The sequence below is a fragment of the Schistocerca piceifrons genome, chromosome 1, assembly GCF_021461385.2.
Source record: "Schistocerca piceifrons isolate TAMUIC-IGC-003096 chromosome 1, iqSchPice1.1, whole genome shotgun sequence".
Classification (NCBI taxonomy): Eukaryota; Metazoa; Arthropoda; class Insecta; order Orthoptera; family Acrididae; genus Schistocerca; species Schistocerca piceifrons.
In genome coordinates this window covers 944,619,845-944,640,935 of record NC_060138.1, presented here as the reverse complement: position 1 = coordinate 944,640,935, position 21,091 = coordinate 944,619,845, and the positions used below count along the sequence as shown (strand labels likewise).

At 39.5% G+C, this 21,091-nt stretch overlaps 1 protein-coding gene across 1 annotated transcript in view; it reads right to left on the bottom strand.

Moving 5' to 3' along the window:
* The window catches only part of LOC124776739 (neural cell adhesion molecule 2-like), a 224,189-nt gene that overhangs the window by 120,866 nt on the left and 82,232 nt on the right, over positions 1-21,091 (bottom strand). The gene's annotated exons all lie outside the window — the stretch shown is intronic.

Below are 21,091 nucleotides of genomic sequence, written 5' to 3'. Positions count from 1 at the left end.
GCACATCTGTTTATCATTTACAAAACGCTTAGTGTTTACTATCAAATAAGTATTTACAACGAAAAACCCACTGTAGAACATCAGATCATATTTTCAGTCCTCTTCCACGGATATAAAAGTAGACCTGTAAATTGTGTCATCCGGTACTAAAAATTTAGTATGGCTCGAAGTTGTGCTCTAATTGTTAAACAACATATTACGGTACGATACTGAAAGAATACTAAATGAATTACGTAATAATATAAGCACAGAACTGTAATGCTAGGAAGAAGAGAGTGTTAGGCTTCATTTTACTACGGATTAATCAGATGAAATTGCCCTTTGTGTTTTCGAACGCGCTAAATGCTGGTAACAAGAAGATCAGCACGTACCGACAGGAAATACAATCTTCTACGTAAGTTTCTCGGTCTTATTGTATGTGTGTTTCGTCTTTGAATTTAGCCAACATTAAAACAAGAATTACTGTAAAATACGTTGTTGTGGGTTAACAATTTCCTCCGTTGACCTCCTCAATTATGACTGACATAATTATTCTAAACAAACCACGCCAAGTTGTGAAAAGTAGTTCCATAAATTACTACATATTTGTACAGGGCTATTACAAATGATTGAAGCGATTTCATAAATTCACTGTAGCTCCATTCATTGACATATGGTCACGACACACTACAGATACGTAAAAATGGAAATGTCGTGTGGCTAGGGCCTCCCGTCGGGTAGACCGTTCGCCTGGTGCAGGTCTTTCGATTTGACGCCACTTCGGCGACCTGCGCGTCGATGGGGATGAAATGATGATGATTAGGACAACACAACACCCAGTCCCTGAGCGGAGAAAATCTCCGACCCAGCCGGGAATCGAACCCGGGCCCTTAGGATTGACAGTCTGTCACGCTGACCACTTTTTTTTTTTTTTTTTTTTTTTAATAAAACCTTTATTAAAAAAAACAGTGTTACACATTGCAAATACATACTAAGTTATACATACATGAAGTTATTTAAACAAAGCGGTTTGATCATTTCAATTGCGCTGACATTAAGGAAAGACAACAGAAGATTGTGTTACTAACTAAATCACCAGAAAGAATTAAATTAAACATAAATACTTGAAAATGGCGGAAAGGAGATATATAATAAAGTTGACTAGCCTTCCAACTACACTTTCTGGACATTAATTGAATCTAAGTATTTGAAGTGATCAGATCTATATAATCAGTCTTTCACTGCAAAAATGAACAGGGCAATGTGCCAGCCATTGAATATTACATTTATCGGATAGTATCTTATGGTTTTAACCAATCGATAAGGAGATTTCTATAAAAACTGTCTATTTCCAAATTTCTAGTATAAGCCAATAATGCACCTTTCATGATTTCTGTTTGGCACTATTAGACACACAATCTCAATGTCACATAAGTTCTGTACATTAGATTATAAATTTCAAAAAACTACTCTCTGAAGTAGAGAAAGCACACATCATAAATATACTGTAAAATCTTAAATAGTATCCTTAAGGTAACTACAATACATCACTGTCAACACAGTCTTCTTTTTTATATTAACCAATGCCCATTCTTTCAAATACAATTTTTAGCATATTACCGAACTTTTTCTTGTGATTCGAATAGCTTCTAATTTTGTGGAACTCACACAGCATGTGTACCTTGAACTCTATGATGCTATCGGATCCTAATTTGTTAAGGACGTAGTTAACAAAATTTCCCAGCAACCAGTACACAGCGTTATTTTTTGCTTCTGGGAAATAGCGTGCTTCAGGCCTGTGTATCAATGACAGCGATATATACTCAGGGGATGTTCTTGTAATCAGAGCTATTTGCTCCCGGATCCACTTCCAACTATTCATGTGACCACTGCAAGTATATCGATGAATTACTGTGTCAACTAGATGACATTGTTGACATAAATTTGTTTCACAGAGTCCGATTGCGTGCAGTCTTTCATTGGTGCTAACTATGTTGTTAACTGTCTTGTACCATGACGTTTTTATATTAGACGTGAGCACATTAGAACTAATGTTTTTCCAAATCTCAGTCCACTCAATGTTTGGAAACTGTCGTTCTATTTTGTTTCTTCCATCGCTTTTCTTTCGTTCCCGCATTATGGCTCTCGATGTTAAGTGTCGGGACTGCCTGAGTTCGACACTGACATAACTAAACTCAACATAGAAAATCCTCACGTGCTGTAAGCGACTGTTGATATTCTGCACGTCAATCGGGGGAAGCAGGCTTGGAGGTTTAATGATGTCGAAAAGTTGGCTGGTTATGCTTTCTCGCGAGTCTCTTATTAAATTAACTTGCCTTTTGATAAAAAGAGCAGAGGCTTTATCCGTTATATCAGTTAATCCTAGTCCACCATTTTTAGGATCTAAAGTGGCTACTTTAGCAGGTACTCTGAACACTTCACCTCTCCACAAAAATTTTGTGATTTTGGACATTATTCTCCTCGCTATCATTCTCGGTATTGGAAACAGCTGGGCAGTATAATAAGCCTTAGCAAGGATGCATGAGTTGATATACTGTGTTCTTTGAACTTGGTTCATATATCGAGTTAAATTCTCTACAATGGCTCCTTGCACTTTATCTGCTGCAACTTTCCAATTTAAAGCCGTCATTTTCATAGGGCATGCTGTCAGGGTGATCCCAAGTGTTTTATGTTGTCGGACTAAGTTTGCCCACTCGACGTTGATATTATCAAAACCTCTGAGATTTAACATCTTACTTTTTTTTCCGTTTGCATTGGCTCCAGATGCTCTACAGTACGAATCAATCACTGTTGCTAGCGTGGTTACCTCGTCATTATTCCTTATAATGACCCCTATATCGTCAGCATAGGCTCTTATAACTGTTTTGTTTCCTGATAATGTTAAGCCTTTTAATGTAGCATGGACATGTCGGAGGAAAGGTTCCAGCGAAATTGCGAAGAGCGACATGGACAGAGGACTTCCTTGAGGAACACCTCGTTGTATTTGCATCGGCCTGGATTGTTGACAATTCACCGCTATTTTAGCATTTATTCCAGTTGCTATGTTCTTAATCAACTGTATAACCCTATCGTTGAAACCTATTTTCTTCAATGTCTGCAGAAGATATTCATGGTTTACTACATCGAACGCCTTATAAAAATCTAAAAACAATAAAGCACACTTTATGTTTGTTACAGAAGTTATTGCAATGATATCCCTGAATTCCGCTAGATTTTGAAAAATGGTTCTGCCTTGCGCGCAGTTCTGATGTTGACTAATAATTTTATCTGTAAGGCATGAAATTCTCTTGTTTATTATTCTAGCTATTAATTTATAATCAGAATTCAGCAGTGAAATTGGACGAAAATTATTTAAATCTTTGTTTCCATTATTTTTTGGCACCAGAACAATTTTACTCTCCTTAAACTCAGCCGGAATCATTTTACCCTGAATAACCTCATTTACAATGTCCGTGATTTTCGCACCCACTATTGGCCAGTAACGGATGTAAAATTCTGCTGGCAGACCATCCGGTCCTGGGGATTTTTTTGGTGGCGAGGCGCACAGAGTCTCATACACGTCTTCTTCACTGACAACCTCGAGAAAATTTTCGTTGTCATCTTCTGTCAGCTGTGGGGCTAGGATGTCAAGGAATTCTTCCAAGGAAGCATCACTACTTTGATGTACAGAATATAGCTCGCAATAATAGCGATAAATCTCGTCCATGATATCCTGCTGGGTTCTGAGAATCGTGCCGTGTTTTGTTCGAATTTCTTCAATAAAAGTCCTCCTCCCGTTTTTCGTATGCTTCACTAAATGATATAGGGAAGTAGTTTCATCTGCTGACACCGAATTTGCCTTCGATTTTATTTTCAACCCTTCCATTTGACTTCTCTTGATATTAAGTAACTTGGCTTTGACTTTTTTGATGTCTGCTATCCGAAGTGAGGAACCTGCTGAGACTTGATCATATAGATCTCTCAAAACGGAATAGTAATACTCTATAGTGCATTTCATTTCCCTTGCGCTCTGGGCACTGTATTGAATAAGAACTTTCCTCAACTTTGGCTTTGCCATTTTAACCCACCAGTCAATAGCAGTGGCATATCTACTACGGGCTCGCAGGCATATTGCCCATGTTTCTTTAATCAGATCTTCTAAATCATGATTAACTAACAAGGAAGTGTTCAAATTCCACTGATTCTTGAATCGGCGAACCGGCTGTCTTGTTAGATTTATGCAAGCTAAGACACTTGAATGGTCTGAAAAGTACGTAGGAATGGTTTCTACTTTTGTCACAGAAGTTACAAGATTTTTAGAAATATATAGTCTATCAATTCTGCTACGTGATGTTGCCGTGACATAAGTGAACTCAACAATGGAGGGGTATTTGATTTCCCATATATCCTTTAATTCTAAACCAGTAACTAATTGTTTTAGTTCACTTGAGAAATTAAAATTAGGTAACTGATCTTTTCGATTTAAAACACAATTAAAATCACCTCCAAGTAATAACTGTCTTGGTGATTTCCTTAACAAGTATATCAAGTCGTCTTTGAAGAAACGTGCCCTGTCAGCTCGATGAGAACTTTCTGAAGGGGCGTACAAGTTGATGATAGTCACATCATAGATATTTAGTCCTATTCCCCTTCCGGATTCCAGTCGTTCCACCTCGCTTACTGTAATCCCTTCCCTTACCAAAATAGCTGTTCCAACACTTGTTTCGGGAGACACATTTATGTAACTGACAAAACCGGGAATTAGCAAATCCGAAATTAGAACTTCTTGTAACAGGGCAATATCAGTCGCGGATTCGTACAAAAATTCCTTAAGGGCCGATAATTTCAAACCGGTCGTGATTTTATTTATGTTTATAGTGGTGACAGAATAAGATTGCGTCATTGTGCTGTCACTATGTAGTTGTTTTGTTGAACTAATTTAGTTTACTGTGGTTCAGGGTTCAGTTAAGCTGTAACAGTTTTCTCGGAAGGCTGAACATGGAATAACACTTCAATCAGTTTATTAGTTACTGTCCCGTGTTTTTTCTACTTACCACTCAGCTACAGGGGCGGACACAGATACGTAGAAAAACTCATAAAGTTTTGTTCGGTTGAAGCCGCACTTCAGGTTTCTGCCACCAGAGTGCTCGAGAGCGCAGTGAGACAAAATGGCGACAGGAGCCGAGAAAGCGTATGTCGTGCTTGAAATGCACTCACATCAGTCAGTCATAACAGTGCAACGACACTTCAGGACGAAGTTCAACAAAGATCCACCAACTGCCAACTCCATTCGGCGATGGTATGCGCAGTTTAAAGCTTCTGGATGCCTCTGTAAGGGGAAATCAACGGGGCGGCCTGCAGTGAGCGAAGAAACGGTTGAACGCGTGCGGACAAGTTTCACGCGTAGCCCGCGGAAGTCGACGAATAAAGCAAGCAGGGAGCTAAACGTACCACAGCCGACGGTTTGGAAAATCCTACGGAAAAGGCTAAAGCAGAAGCCTTACCGTTTACAATTGCTACAAGCCCTGACACCCGATGACAAAGTCAAACGCTTTGAATTTTCGGCGCGGTTGCAACAGCTCATGGAAGAGGATGCGTTCAGTGCGAAACTTGTTTTCAGTGATGAAGCAACATTTTTTCTTAATGGTGAAGTGAACAGACACAATGTGCGAATCTGGGCGGTAGAGAATCCTGACGCCTTCGTGCAGCAAATTCGCAATTCTCCAAAAGTTAACGTGTTTTGTGCAATCTCACGGTTTAAAGTTTACGGCCCCTTTTTCTTCTGCGAAAAAAACGTTACAGGACACGTGTATCTGGACATGCCGGAAAATTGGCTCATGCCACAACTGGAGACCGACAGCGCCGACTTCATCTTTCAACAGGATGGTGCTCCACCGCACTTCCTTCATGATGTTCGGCATTTCTTAAACAGGAGATTGGAAAACCGATGCATCGGTCGTGGTGGAGATCATGATGAGCAATTGATGTCATGGTCTCCACGCTCTCCCGACTTAACCCCATGCGATTTCTTTCTGCGGGGTTATGTGAAAGATTCAGTGTTTAAACCTCCTCTACCAAGAAACGTGCCAGAACTGGGAGCTCGCATCAACGATGCTTTCGAACTCATTGATGGGGACATGCTGCGCTGAGTGTGGGAGGAACTTCATTATCGGCTTGATGTCTGCTGAATCACTAAAGGGGCACATATCGAACATTTGTGAATGCCTAAAAAAACTTTTTGAGTTTTTGTATGTGTGTGCAAAGCATTATGAAAATATCTCAAATAATAAAGTTATTGTAGAGCTGTGAAATCGCTTCAATCATTTGTAATAACCCTGTATGATCATTTATTACAGATTTGAGCTAAATGTATAAATAACATGTGCTGAGTTATTTTATAATGTGTTTGTAGATAAAGGCCAACACAGTGCTTAACCATGTTATTTTTATATTTTTCTGTCTTCCATTACATAGCTTTTCCAGCTGTGCTATGCCACTCTGTATTTGGAAGCTTTTTGTCATTGGTTATTGGCATAAAACCAGTGAGTACAAAAATTATGTTTGGCTTTATACCTACAGAATAGATCAGTAATTGAGGAAGAGTTTCTGATTGCGATGTAAAAACTAAGTTCTATTTTCGTTATTAGCCATGATCCACACATTCGTTTAAGGTTCGTTTGAAGCCCTCAGTGTATATAAGATGATGACATCAATGATAGGGTCAGTACTTTAAGACCCTCCTCTCGATCAGTAACTGAAATTGTAGCGAAGATGTAGTTTATAGCGATTATTAGATTTCTTGTAATCGGTAATGTAAAAATTCTTATTGGTAAGAATTATCATTTTATAGAATTTCCGTATCCTGTAATTGTGTTGTTCCTCTGACCACGGAAGAGGCGATTACTTAATGTTCTTGCAATTCGTGGTTTACTTGGATAATATTTACCTCCCAGTAACTGTGTTTGTAAATATAAAGCGACGTCACTGTTTCAAGTCAGCAGGTGAAGGCTGAAGTTCGCGTTGATCCCGCGCGTAAGAAGCCGCTTCTGTCTGCAACGTGCCCAAATTCTTTGTAATAGATTTCAACACAATACATTGCCGTGGTGTAGTACATACCGATTCTTGTAAGTGTTGTGTAGATGATAGGGTGTGTTACTCTCCATATTTTGTAATGATGTAATTGCATTTACAGATTTCTGATTACTCAGTGCATCAGGATTGCCTTCTAAACATTGATTCTCTTTCCCACGGACGAAAAGCGACAAGCCATCTTTGTGCCGTACCCACGTTACGAGTTGTTGTGGGGACAGCACCTACTGTGTACAATGACGCTTCAAGCACCAGTTATAACGGGGGTGTATAAACAATTGGCTCCTAAGTTAACTTCCCTGTCAGTTGGTGAAATCTCTCAGAAGGACGACTGCGAAAGACTGTTATCTTCGATTTTGTGTCTCACAAAGAGTGATTTAATAATCAGTAATACTAAATAGGGAACACTTCCAAATGTTCTGAAAAATTATAATTTATGGGTCACTAATCAGCTTTCGGTTTCTTACAACATCGTTACATGGCAACTGAATGTAGAAAAGAGAAAAGATGGCCTGCTACTTATAAAAATTTACGTACGAATGCATTTTTATGCAGATCACAAGCAGTTACTTTAACTAAAAGAGGAAGCACAAAGATTTTTGTGTGTAGATGCATTTAACAACTAATGAAAAACAGAACTTAGTTTACTATTTTAATACATTTTAATAATACTAGTTAAATATTATAAATTCAACTTTATTTTTCATCAGTTGTTAAATGTGTCTCTCCACAAAAAAACTATGTTTCTTTTTTAAATTAACATAACTATCTATGCGTGACATAAAAACTGTAATACTTTCCTTTGCAAATACTCTACATGTCATCATTTGTGTATTTTTGTATCTTCTGGATAAGTAATTTCTATGCAATTCGCACGTAATATTATTTGTGGCTGCGAGATTCAGCTGTCAGCTGACGATGGCCCAAGAAGCTACATGCTGGTTCGTGGCCAAATAAATATAATTGTCAAGAACCGTAGGAATTGTTCCTCATTTAATAGTTTTAAGATGTTGTGCCAACCACCGACAGGAAATTCAGTTAATGTTTATATTCCTTATTTCATATCTTTATCATGTTCTGTCAACCACCGACGGGGAATTCTGTTAATGTTTATAATTACTTTTGAATTTTTTTCTTCTTCTTTCTTTCATTCAAAGTGTTGTGTGGACTTCATTTTGAAGTATAATTCTCATAAAAGTGGCTCGTGTCAACGTAAAATTATCAGAGATGCAACTGCTGAAAAGAAACTCAGTTTACCGTATTGACAATAAACTGACACTACAGAATTATATAGTCATCCTGCTTGCATATTTAAATAACCACAAACAACTGAAACGTAAGCAGCCTCTTCAGAACACTCGCAGTTATATGAAAGTCTCTTTTTGCCTCCTACTGCTACTTTAAAATGAACATTTAATAGTGTACTGATACGTACCAACAATCCGCTCATGAACAGTTAAGGCACGTTTATAATTAATCTTGCACGCTATCATTCATCTGTCAGATTGGACAATACCATTAATGTGATACTGACAGCAGAACGAACCGGAAGATATGCGACTGGCAAGTAGTAACAAAGAGGATGGTTTTGACCAAACGTTCGCTGCTAGAGAGAGGGCCCACGAAAGACGAGTGATCGTAGGACAATGAAACCTTGTGGAAACATTTGCAAGGACATGAGAAGAGAAAGAACGAATAAATCATTGAAAGAAACACATTTTAATTTCCGCGTCCATTAGTTGCGTACCTCGCTTACGTTACAGGTTATAAACGTTGCTCAAAGTGACGGCCATCTGCACCCACGATAGCCTATAATCGCACCAGGGATTGCTTTACTGCTGCTCAAGGTATCTCATGCGGGGTGTTGGCTACCTCCCGCAGTACACTCATCTTCAGTGCCCAATGTATGTTAGTGTCCCTTCAGGTAAGCCCACCTTCCCGATTAAAATTCTTGTGATCTGGGAGGCCACATGGTTGGGAATAATCGGTCTATGGATCCGTTTCCGAATCATGTTCTTCCACTCCGGTGCGGAATGAGGAGCTTTCCGTATTCTCTTAGTGCGTCGATACTAGCTAAGAACAGCAGCACTAATGCTATCGTTTTGATAAAACAGCTTTAGAGTAAGCCCTGCATACGTTGGCCAGACCCATGTTGACGTCCGCAATGCACACTTCTGTAACGAACACTGATGCTTGTGTTTCAACCCTACGTCGCCACACCAATACTTCGTCTAATGGCAAGTGATGACGCTATCACTGTTAACTACGCAAATCGTACAGCGTACAGTCTGAACATCATTCCTGTAAACTGTTTTACGTCTACACTGGCTCAAGTAGCGTATGTGGCAACTGATCATTATAAATTATACGTAATCGTGTTGGAAGTCAGATTTGGAAGTTGGAGAGATCTGTAGAAATAGAATGAGAGCCCCTAACAGTTCTGTCCACCAATCTGTCGTCTTCTAAAGTTGCGTCCCCAGCGCAGAAGACAGCTCGTCGGTCGTGAGATCTTCTTCGGCGGAGGCTGCTACGCTCTCATCTCTAACTCTGTTTTTTTTTTTTTGCGGGATGACACTTGCTCAGATTAGTCTCTGTACCTACGGGGGGAAAGATCTGTAGTACTGACAATGATGGTAGGGGACACCTCTCATTAATGTATCCTGTTTGTTTCATTTTAAAATATCACTCTTTACGCTGTCCTCTACAACACTCGACATACCTTTCTTAATAGTACGGTAACTTTTCTGCCAACTTCCGATACAGAGTACGACATGTCCTTCCGAAACAGAGATACACGTCCGGCTCTGAAGAACACCCGAAACAGTGTGACCAGCGCAGCCGAAGTACTTCGTGTCCCAGGCGCGCCAAAGGGACCCGAAGGTGTCCGAAGCACTTCGGTTGTAATATCATTACTCTTTTGTTTCTCAAAGCTGGTGAAATTTAATAAACAAAAACTGTAGACTCGTAGGGTGACCGTGAGAGATCGTCATATTGAAAACTGGGTTCAATACAATGAAAAGTATATAAATAATTAATAAGAGAAGTTAGGCGTTTTGGCGCCTAACACTCGAATGTGTCGACCAATCAGAAGCAAGTCCAGTACAATTGGCGGACTCTCCCTCGGGAATGGTACATACTGTAGCATTTGCTGCTTGTACCTCACTCCACTTTTGTACCATATGATACTTCACGAGTATCAAGCTGCATCAAGGCGAGCTTCTAGCAAGATAAAATACTGGCGGCAACAGCCAGGAATATCACACCATCAACATATACCAATGTAGCATACTGCGAATACATTGAGTAAGACACTTTATTGTATGATAACAAAATTGCAGAACAATCACTGGTAGCAGTTAATTCCATAAGATATCTACGAGTATTCGTACAGAACGATCTGACGTATAACGAAAACATAGAATTAATCGGGAGTCAGGCAGGCACAAGTCTGAGGTCCACTGAAAAAGTCTTCAGCAGATGTAGTTCATCAAAAAAAGGAAGTAGCTTACGAAACACTCACTCGATCAATACTTTAATACTTCTAATCAGTTTGGGACCCGTACCATACAGGACTGTTAGAGGAAATAGAATCCAAAGAAGATCAGCACAGTTCGTTACATGTTCATAAAGTATGGACGAAATCGTCACAGACATGCACAGGCAGCTCCAGTGGCATACGCTGCAAGATAGGCAGTCTGCATCACGTTATGGTCTGCTGTTAACGTTACGAGAGCGTTCATTCCTAGAAGAGTGGACGAATGTACTGCTTTATTCTTCTGATAACTCGCGGAAAGTGTATTAAGATAAAATGAGGGAGAATCGAGCCCATGCGCTGCTGGAACAGAAAAAGGTGAAGGTGACACAGCACACCAAGCGCCCTTCGCCTCACACACCTTATGGTGGCTTGCGGAGTATAGATGCAAGAATATATGTAAAAAATTAATTATAACCACCCTGTGTGTTACCGTCAGTTTACAGGCTTTGCGTTGTGCCATATTTTACCTGCAGCTCTTTTCATTATTTACGTTTGAATGCCAGTTGCCTCGACAGAGTGAAATAAAAGTTGGTGTCAGTAGACGGAATCTCTGTGGTTGGCCAGGTCGAAAACTTAGGGTCCAAATGGGAACGCGTAGGGGTGGCTTGTTAAAGTGAACAATTTAATGATGTCCTTTGACACAAAGAGCCGTACCGCTGATGATAATTACTATCCAGAAGAGATTAAACTGAAAGTGTGAAGAGAAAAAAATATTGAGAAATGTCCCGGGCTACAGAGTCCACTTTCTTAGCTGAATGGTTAGTACGGCTGAGTATCATGCAGAGAACCGGGTTCGATTCCCCGTACTACGAGTCGATTTTTCCTTGGTAAGATGACTAGTACGCACAGCCGCGTGAGGCCAGCTGAGAAGTTACTCAGCAGATAGGTACAGCTGCAGGAAGAATGTTCGTGTCCGACTGTATGCTGGTTCAAAAATGACTCTGAGCACTATGGGACTTAACATCTGAGGTCATCAGCCCCTAGAACTTACAATTACTTAAACCTAACTAACCTAAGGGCATCACACACATCCGTGGCAGGATTCGAACTTGCTGCCGCAGCGGTCGCGCGGTTTCAGACTGAAGCGCCTAGAACCGCTCGGCCACAGCGGCCGGCTCTGTATGCTGATAATCTCTGGATAGCAACGTCAACAATTTATCAACAATTTTTCAGTTTTGTATATTTCTGGAAAAATACTGAAAAATATCATGTAGTAACAGTTCAACACTTAACTGTGTGGCTGCGGTGTCAATACGTCACTGCGCAGCGCGCCGGCACGCAAATTGGACAGTGTTACCGACGGCTGCGCTGGTGCTCGCGGACCGCCGTTCGCACACTCGTTGTCTTTAAAACTTTTTAAGAAAAACTTTGAATAGTATGATATCGATCATCAAAGTAAATGCCGTGCTGTGGTTTTAAAGGCATTCTTTCTGAAATTCATGAGTGAATCTTGGAGGAACTCGGAGATGTAGAATATCATACACTATGTCTTCAACTGCGTATAATTCAGAATTCTGTATTCGTCAAACTGAAAGATGCTGAAAATCGTAAGAAAGCTGTCATTGCAGGTGGAAATACCAAGAAACCCATGTACCTTTACCGATTTATTAGTAATCTTGATGTGGTGCATGCAGTTTAAGGAATCCGGAATATTAAAGTTTACATTGTATCTTTTGAATGCTCAAACGAGTTGATACGGTGGTATCTTAAAAAGAACGGGAGCGCTTAGAAAATGATAAATGGTCTGGCACTTTCTGATATCAAATAACACTGGTGTTCTAAACGGTCGAATGGAATTAAAAGGCATAATCAGTATCATCCGTTAATTGCGGCAAATCGAGAGTTTATAACGCACAGTGGGCAACCGCAATAATGTTCCATTTATCACTCTGCTGACCACGTGTGTACAAATTTTACTAGAAGGGTACCGCAGCAGCTCTCCACAGGAGGGTACGATAATTTAGTGGTCACAAGTGACAATCCCAGTAGTTAAGCGGAAGTCGCGAACTTGATAGTGAAGCGCAATACACAGCCGCCAGTTACCACGACAGTGGCTGTGGTGCACGAGCATTTAAAGCTGCACACGAAATGGCAACGGTAATATAGAACATTAAACAGAAAGTGAACAAACCACACGACCCTCAGTAAAGAGCCATCTGTTGCTGCAAGCGTTACAGAAGCTCACTCCAAGGCCAAGGAATTTAGTCCAATGAATCACAAACATATTCTAAAGTAGAAAAAAGAGAAAATTGAGCAAAGTAGAACGTTTTATGAATCGGAAACACAGACGCAATGTAGCGTTATCTCCGAAACTGACGTGTCCCAAACGAGTACGTCAATCGAAAATACAACGGACAAGCCGCTTAGAAAAAGGCAAAACGCTTAGTCACAAACTGTATACTCTCCGAAATGAGACCCCTGACCAGCCTGTTACAGAAGCATGTTAGAGTAAAGATGTCACCCACGAACAGCCGTCTAAGGAATCAAATCAAATTCTATCAGGCAAATGAAAGAATGGAGATCCCCATCGGACAAAAGGGAGAAGGCCGATACGCTAAGAAACATTACAAGTACTTCATCTCGACATGATTCAGTCATCCAGTTCCAGTGATGACAGAAGTGTGAAACCAATGAATTGTGGAGACGACGTGAACGATGATGTGTCCGCATTGCCACTAACAATAAATGGCTGACAGACATAGCTTCTGGAATATTCTCACTTTTAAGACAAGATATCCATTGTTACTAAGATAGTTCCCTTAACAACTTGTTAGCGATATAGCTTTTGTACAAGATATCACAAGTAATGCAATTAATCAAATAGTTGAGTTCACTGTGATTACTACTAAAAGACTAAAACTGGCATCACCATTATAACATAACGCAACATTTAAATAAACAGTGCATATTTTTTGCCCTGTGGACGTGGAATCGTTGATCCATTTATGATGTAACCCTTGTCAACGTTTATTCTCTATCCGGTAGTGAAAACGAAGCTAATACAAGCCTTTTTACTTTTTCAAGCTCTTTGGCAGTTACTTTATAGAAATAATAATAAATATGTCGTCGGTGGCGATTTTAATTGCGTAGTTAGCGAAGATGATCAGAAATCGCATCCAAACAAGTGTAATGAACTTAAATCACTGGTTGATATTTACCATCTTGAAGTTACTTGGCGGATTTTGAAACCCGACAGAATCGAGCCTACTTATTTTTACGCTAATGGACATACCAGACTTGCCAGCAGAAATTTGCCATAATCAATCCTAGCTCAAACAGAAATTAAACAAAACCGGTAATCTCTCCGATCAATATAACTACACCTGCCTGGTTGAATTCGCGTTAGAGACAAGAAAAGCATTTGGAAGATAAACATTAGACATTATGAAGATCACATGTTAATACAAGATCTATTAGTCGCGTGACAACAGCTACGTAAAAAGGAGTGCCACGACAAAAGCACGTTGGATTAGTGGCTCACACAAGCTAAGCCTGTTGTTAGACATTTATTAATCAACTATAGTGCCGAGAAAGTCCAGTGGTTCCTACCATCCTCATCGTTTTGCCAGAGTTGTTCGCAAGATCTCGTCAGCAAAACTTTCATGTGATATCCGAAAGAAAACTGTAAGAAGACAATGTGAAAGAACCTATTTCAATATACCACTTAGACAGGGAACGTAAGACAGGCAGAAACTGTTTTACAAGAGACTGGGAAAAAAACTTAACGGCCAGAAAACAATCGATGAGAATGAATTCAGAACTGAAAACCGAAATCATCATCCAGTATGCAAATGTACACAGGGAAAGCGACATCAACACATGACACACAAAGATTGTATTTCCTATGCAAAAACCGACATACATAGAAAGCAGCGATTTTAATAATGGATTCAAAATGCTTTCGATAGGGTTAGTCATAAATATCGGGAAATAGGGCCTTTGTCACCCAGTTCACAAATGCAATACCGAAAATTCTGGGCAATGCTGCGCCAAAAGTCGTCATTAATGGTAGACCTGCGCAATGACATAAGCAAAGTGTTATATGTAACAAATATTGTACACATGAAGAGACACTTTGGATTCGAAGATATCAGAAAACTGTTTTTCTATGCCTTTACTCATTCTATGTTTTTTTATGTATTTATTAGTTGTGGTGCGCCCTAAAACATTTACGGGTGCGCCCTGTGATATGTTAGAAAAATATATGGCCAAACATGAAAGAATATATACCTATTCAATTTTATCCATTTCACGAAAGGTATAATACGGAACGAGTTTTTAACTTTTATCGAATGGTTCGGTTTGGTTAAGGAAATACGGTGACTAATTCTCCTTGTAGTGTCGACAGTGTTCGTAACGTTTCTCTCCTCCATTTGCTGCTAATCTTAGCACTCTAACAGTAGCGGCTATTTGGGAACTGGGCAATGGTGTGCCGAAAGGATAGGCTAAACATGGTTGGCGGTGGCGTGTTTGTTGCTGTTAGAAGTAGTTTAACTTGTCACTAAATTGAAGTAGATACTTCCTGTGGGTAAGTATGGGCAGAGGTCATTGTTGCCAACCGGAATAATATAATAATAACTTACCGACCTCCCAATTCAGATGATACAGTTGTTGAAAGGTGCAAAGAAAACTTGAGTTCGATTTCAAACACGTACCCGACGCAGACGATAATAGTTGGTGATGACTTTAATTTACCCTCGATATGTTGGCGGAAATACATGTTCCATTCCGGAGGTACGCATAAAATGTCATCCGAAATTGTGCTAAACGCATTCTCTGAAAATTATTTCGAGCAGTTAGTTCATGAGACCACGCGAATAGTAAACGGTTGTGAAAACACACTTGGCCTCTTAGCATCAAATAATCCTGAGTTAATAATGAGCTTCAAAACCGATTCAGGGATTAGCGAACACAGGGTCTGTCGTAGCGATATTGAATATTGTAATCCCCAAATCCTCGAAAAATATACCTATTCAAAAGAGCAGAGAAAAATACACTTGACGCCTTCCTGAGAGACAATCTCCATACATTCAATTTTAATAGTATAAGTGTAGACCAGATGTGGCTTAAATTCAAAGAAATAGTATCGGCAGCAATTGAGAGAAGTATACCAAATAAATTAACAAACGACGGAGCTGATACTCCTTGGTACACAAAACGGGTTGGAACACCGTTGCAGAAACAACGAAACAAGCATGCCAAATTTAAACGGACGCAAAATCCTCAAGATTGGAGGTCTTTTACAGAAGCTCGAAATTTAGCGCGGATGTGAATGCGAGATGCTTAAAACAGTTTCCACAACTAAAATTGTCTCGAAACCTGGCAGAAAATCCAAAGAGATTCTGGTCGCATGTGAAGTATGTTAGCGGCAAGAAACAATCAATGCCTTCTCTGCGCGATAGCAATAGAGATACTATCGAAGACAGTGCTGCCAAAGCAGAGTTACTAAACACAGCCTTCTGAAATGCCTTCACAAAAGAAGTCGAAGTAAATATTCCAGAGTTCGAATCGAGAACAGCTGCCAACATGAGTAACGTAGAAGTAAATATCCTCGGAGTAATGAAGCAACTTAAATCACGTAATAAAAGCTAGTCTTCTGATCCAGACTGTATACCAATTAGGTTCCTTTCGGACTATGCTGATGCATTAGCTCCATACTCAACAGCCATATACAACCGTTCGCTCGACGAAAGATCCGTACCCATAGATTATAAAGTTGCACAGGTCACACCAGTATTCAAGAAAGGTAGTAGGAGTAATCCACTAAATCACATGCCCTTATCGTTAACGTCGATATGCAGCAGGATTTTGGAACATATGTTCAGACATTATGAATTACCTCGAAGAAAACGATCTATTGACACACAGTCAACGTAGGTTTAGAAAACATCGTTCCTGTGAAACACAACTAGCTCTTTATTCACATGAAGTGTTGAGTGTTATTGACAAGGGATTTTAGATAGGTTCCGTATTTCTAGATTTCCGGAAGGCTTTTCACACTGTACCACACAAGCGGCTCGTTGTGAAATTGTGTGCTTATGGAATATCATCTCAGTTATGTGATTGGATTTGTGATTTGCTATCAGAGAGGTCGCAGTTCGTAGTTATTGACGGAAAGTCATCGAGTAAAACAAAAGTGATTTCTGCGTTCCCCAAGGTAGAGTTATAGGCCCTTTGCTGTTCCGTATCTATATAAACGATTTGGGAGACAATCTGAGCAGCTGTCTTGGGTTGTCTGCAGACGACGCTGTCGTTTATCGACTAATGAAGCCATCAGAAGATCAAAGCAAGCTGCAAACGATTTAGAAAAAATATCTGAATGTTGAAAAAGTGGCAGTTGACCCTAAATAACGAAAAGTGTGAGGTCATCCACATGAATGCTAAAAGGAACTCGTTAAACTGCGGTTACACGATAAATCCGTCTAATCTAAATACCTACAATTACGAATAACGTAAATTGGAAGGAACCCATAGAAATTGTTGTGGGGAAGGCTAACCAAGATTACGTTTTATTGGCAGGACACTTTGAAATTGTAACGGATGTACTAAGTAGACTGCCTACACTACCCTTGTCCGTCCTCTTTTAGAATAGTGCTGCGCGGTGTGGGGTCCTTACCTGATACGACTGACGGAGTACATCGAAAAAGTTCAAAGAAAGGCAGCACGTTTTGTTTTATCATAAAATTTGGGAGAGAGTGTCTCAGAAATGATACAGGATTTGTGCTGGACGGCCATTGCTGGTCCAGCGAGGCCGTCCCTTACACCACTGAGAAGTGGAAGGAATTCTAACGAAAATGTAATTCTCAGTGGAGCGAAAAAAGTAATTATTCGGATGGCAGAATGCTGCGATCTGGAAAAAAAGAACCGTAAGATAATTGTCACAGTGCTACATTCAGAACAATATGCGGTGATGGGAGTCATTAGTTCATTTAATAATGAATATAACTGTATTTATAAATATAACACTTCATCCACGGTAAAGTTTGGTGTGAGCAACACAGTAACTTCTTTGAGATGTTGTATAAACCTGGCAGTCCAAGACTGCAACCATGGACTGCAAGTTTCTTGCAACATAATGATTCACGGTCATTCATAATTTTAAGTGCCTCAAAAACCATTTTCTTCAACTCCTTGGACTGGAACTGCATTACAAAAGCCTTACCTTAATTTCACAGTTTTTGATAGAAACAATGCGCTTTTAGCGAACCATTTTTACTTTTGTGTGTAAAATATAACTATCTATGTCGCTCGCCGGTAAGAGGCGCCCAGGCATCCATGGATGACAAGCACTGCTTATGAAATTTTCCTAACCATTTCCTAACCATCTCGCCCTGTAGGCGCCGTGCAAATTATTTTCACATGCCTCGTTCTGTGCTTTCTTTCCGTAACCAAACGGTACGACACTTGTGTCGCTCTTAAATTTTGTAAGTAAACATTGAGATAATTTACAGTGTTGTCACGGGTTAATGGATTTCTGGTCAGATCCAAACGTCCACAATCAGGAGAAAACGCTGAAAAAATATTTGACTACTGACGGATTGTTCCGACGAAAACTCTTACGGATATTATGTGGTCGTGTCGTGCTTATGTTTCGCAGTTGATTTGCCTATGGACGTTTTTCTTTTATCATGGTAGCCATGCTGAAATTGAGCCTTGAGCGCTGTGCATGTGACCACAACTTGTCCATAGAATTCGGTAGGTTTCGTGTCGTTCCCTATGATTGCGAACCTATTTCACGTAGTTCCGACTGGCACTGCAACAGCACGTAGGAAGTGAATTGCATGTTATTATTGTTGACCATTATGACCTATTTAGGTACCGCGGCAGTGTACCAAAAAATTATAAATAACATCCTCAACCAGTCACTTTTAAATAAAATTCTATTGAAAATGCATACCTTTCTGTTGTTAATAAAATATTATTGGAAAGAGGAGCTGCGAGAGGAAATTATCTATGATAGATGCCTACTCTTTGACCTCGAGCTGTTCATGGCTAAAATAATTTCGTTTTATGTTCTTTGATACTGATGAGTACCACATGTGAACATGATTGTCATTGTTCATGAAGCCTTGCTGCTTTTGATCGTCATTTCCACTGCAGTTTAGTAATCCAGTCGATGCAGGACAGTAGCTTCCAGCAAGGTTAATGCAACTTGAAACGATCGTTGGCCGCACTGTTAAACCATGGACGCACAAGAACCCAAGCCCAGAAGGAAAAACGCGTTCCCATTGTTTGACGTTACCGCAGAGCTTTGAAGTGGTATGTCAGTGAGATGGTGTTAACGTACGTGGGGCTCGCGTTTTATGTACAGCGTACTGCTTATTTTCAAAGCGCTACAAGTGAATCTTATATGCAGAATACAATCGAATAAAATGAACAGATTTCTGAAAAACAAGCATGCCGTCGAAGAATCCGATTCTGGTAGTAAACAATCGCTAAGTGCAAGTGAAAACGCAAAAGAGCGACCTACACGTAAGTACAATGAAAGCTACTTAAGCTATGGTTTCGCTTGGATTGGGACTGAAGATTATCCTTTCCCACTATGCTTAGCATGCGGGTATAAAATGGCAAATGAATCTATGCTTCCTAGTAAACTGAGTAAATATTTTAAAACAGTACATTCACATCTGCAAGATAATCCTGTAAGCTATTTCAAGAGAATGTCTGAACAGCAACCAAAGGCAGCAAATTATATTAAAAAAATAATGTCTGTTTCTGATAAAGCTCTGATCGCTTCCTACCAAGTCTCTGGTAGCAAAGACAATGAAATCGTATACTATAGGTGAGTCACTTATTTTGCCTGCTTGCAAAAATATGGTCATGACGATGCTAGGAAATGAAGCAGCTATGAAAATATGGAAGATTCCTTTGTCGAATGATACAGTTCACAGGTGTATTATAGAAATGTCGACTGATATTGAGAAAAATGTATGCAGTGATAAACTCAATCACTCAAACTTTGCATTGCAAGTTGACGAATCAACAGACATTACCAACTAATTCAGCTCTTAGCATTTGTGCATTTCATTAGCCAAGATCAAATAGCAAATCAGTTTCTTTTTTTGCAAAGAATTAAGTGTGTCTACTAAAGGTGAGGACGTTTCCAACATTTAAAATGATGAAATAAGTGGTAGTTAACATGGAAGTCGTGTGTAGGCATTTGTACCGATGGCGCCTCTTCAATGGTAAGCTATGTTAAGGGCATCATTTCTTTTGTAAAAAAACAAATTGAAGATGTTATCGTAGCTCACTGCTTTCTTCATAGGGAGGCTCTAACAGCAAAAATATTGGGAGAAAAATTGAGAGAAGTTAAAACAAGGGCTCTCAAAACCCGTTTATTCGAATAACTTAGCATAGATGTGGAGTCAGAGCACAGAACGGTTGCCTTCAAACACAGAAGTCAGATGGTTGTCGAGGGGGAAAGTACCTACCCGTGTGCATGAGCTACGAGAATAACTTTTCGTATTTTTCGAAGAAATGAAACATGCACATTTTTGCAGCCTCTTTCCGAGTGAATTTTGGATAGCGAGATTGCAATATTTGGCCGATATATTTCTCAATGCAAGGGAAAGAAGAAAATACCCTAACATCTATCGACAAAATTAAAGTGTTTCACATAAAACTACAAATACTGAAAAGAAAAGCTGTTCAAGATAACTTGGAAATGTTCCTGTTGGTAAGAAGTGCATAAATGAAATACTTACAATAGTAGTGGATCATTTAATAAGTTTAGAAGAGAAACTGAGTTCATATTTTCCATCCCTCAACACTGAACAGTACTACTGGATTCGAAATCCATTTGTGGAAACTTTAGTTGGTTTCGGCTTAATGCTAACAGAAGAAGAACTGACAGCTATAGTACTGATCGAGGACTGACAATTAAGCATAAGGAATTGTCTTTTGAAGCCTTTTGGGTTTCTATAAAAGAAGAATATGTGTCACTATCTAAAAAGGCTTTGAACACTTTACTTCAATTTTCGACGTCATATTTATGTGAATTACGATTTTCTATCCTAGCCAAAATTAAATGTCAAAAGAGAGGAACTCTTCAGTGTATTGACGATGAAATGAGAGTTTGTCTTTCAAATATATATCAAAACACATCAGGGTCATGTTTCTCATAAACACTAGAGGCAGTAGACGTCAGGTACCTTTCATTTGTATTGCAGTATTACCTTTCTCTACAATCTGAATTAATCGTTAGTTTAATTGCATTATTTCATTGCAATATGTTTCAATTAATAGTTTCTCTTGTCTTTCATCTTGGCAGGGTAGGAGGCAACACGGCGCTCGTCCGTCGCATTTTGGTGACAATCGTGCTTCATTAATCTCTCACAATTTTTATAGAAAAATTATTTGTTGATACTGTGATAATGTACATTTTTTATTAATATATGTTGTATTTTCTGTAGTCTGAAAAGGAACTCAAAATAAAATGCCTTCATTGTTATTTTATCACAGTATTTGTTTCCTGTATTTACTGTTGTA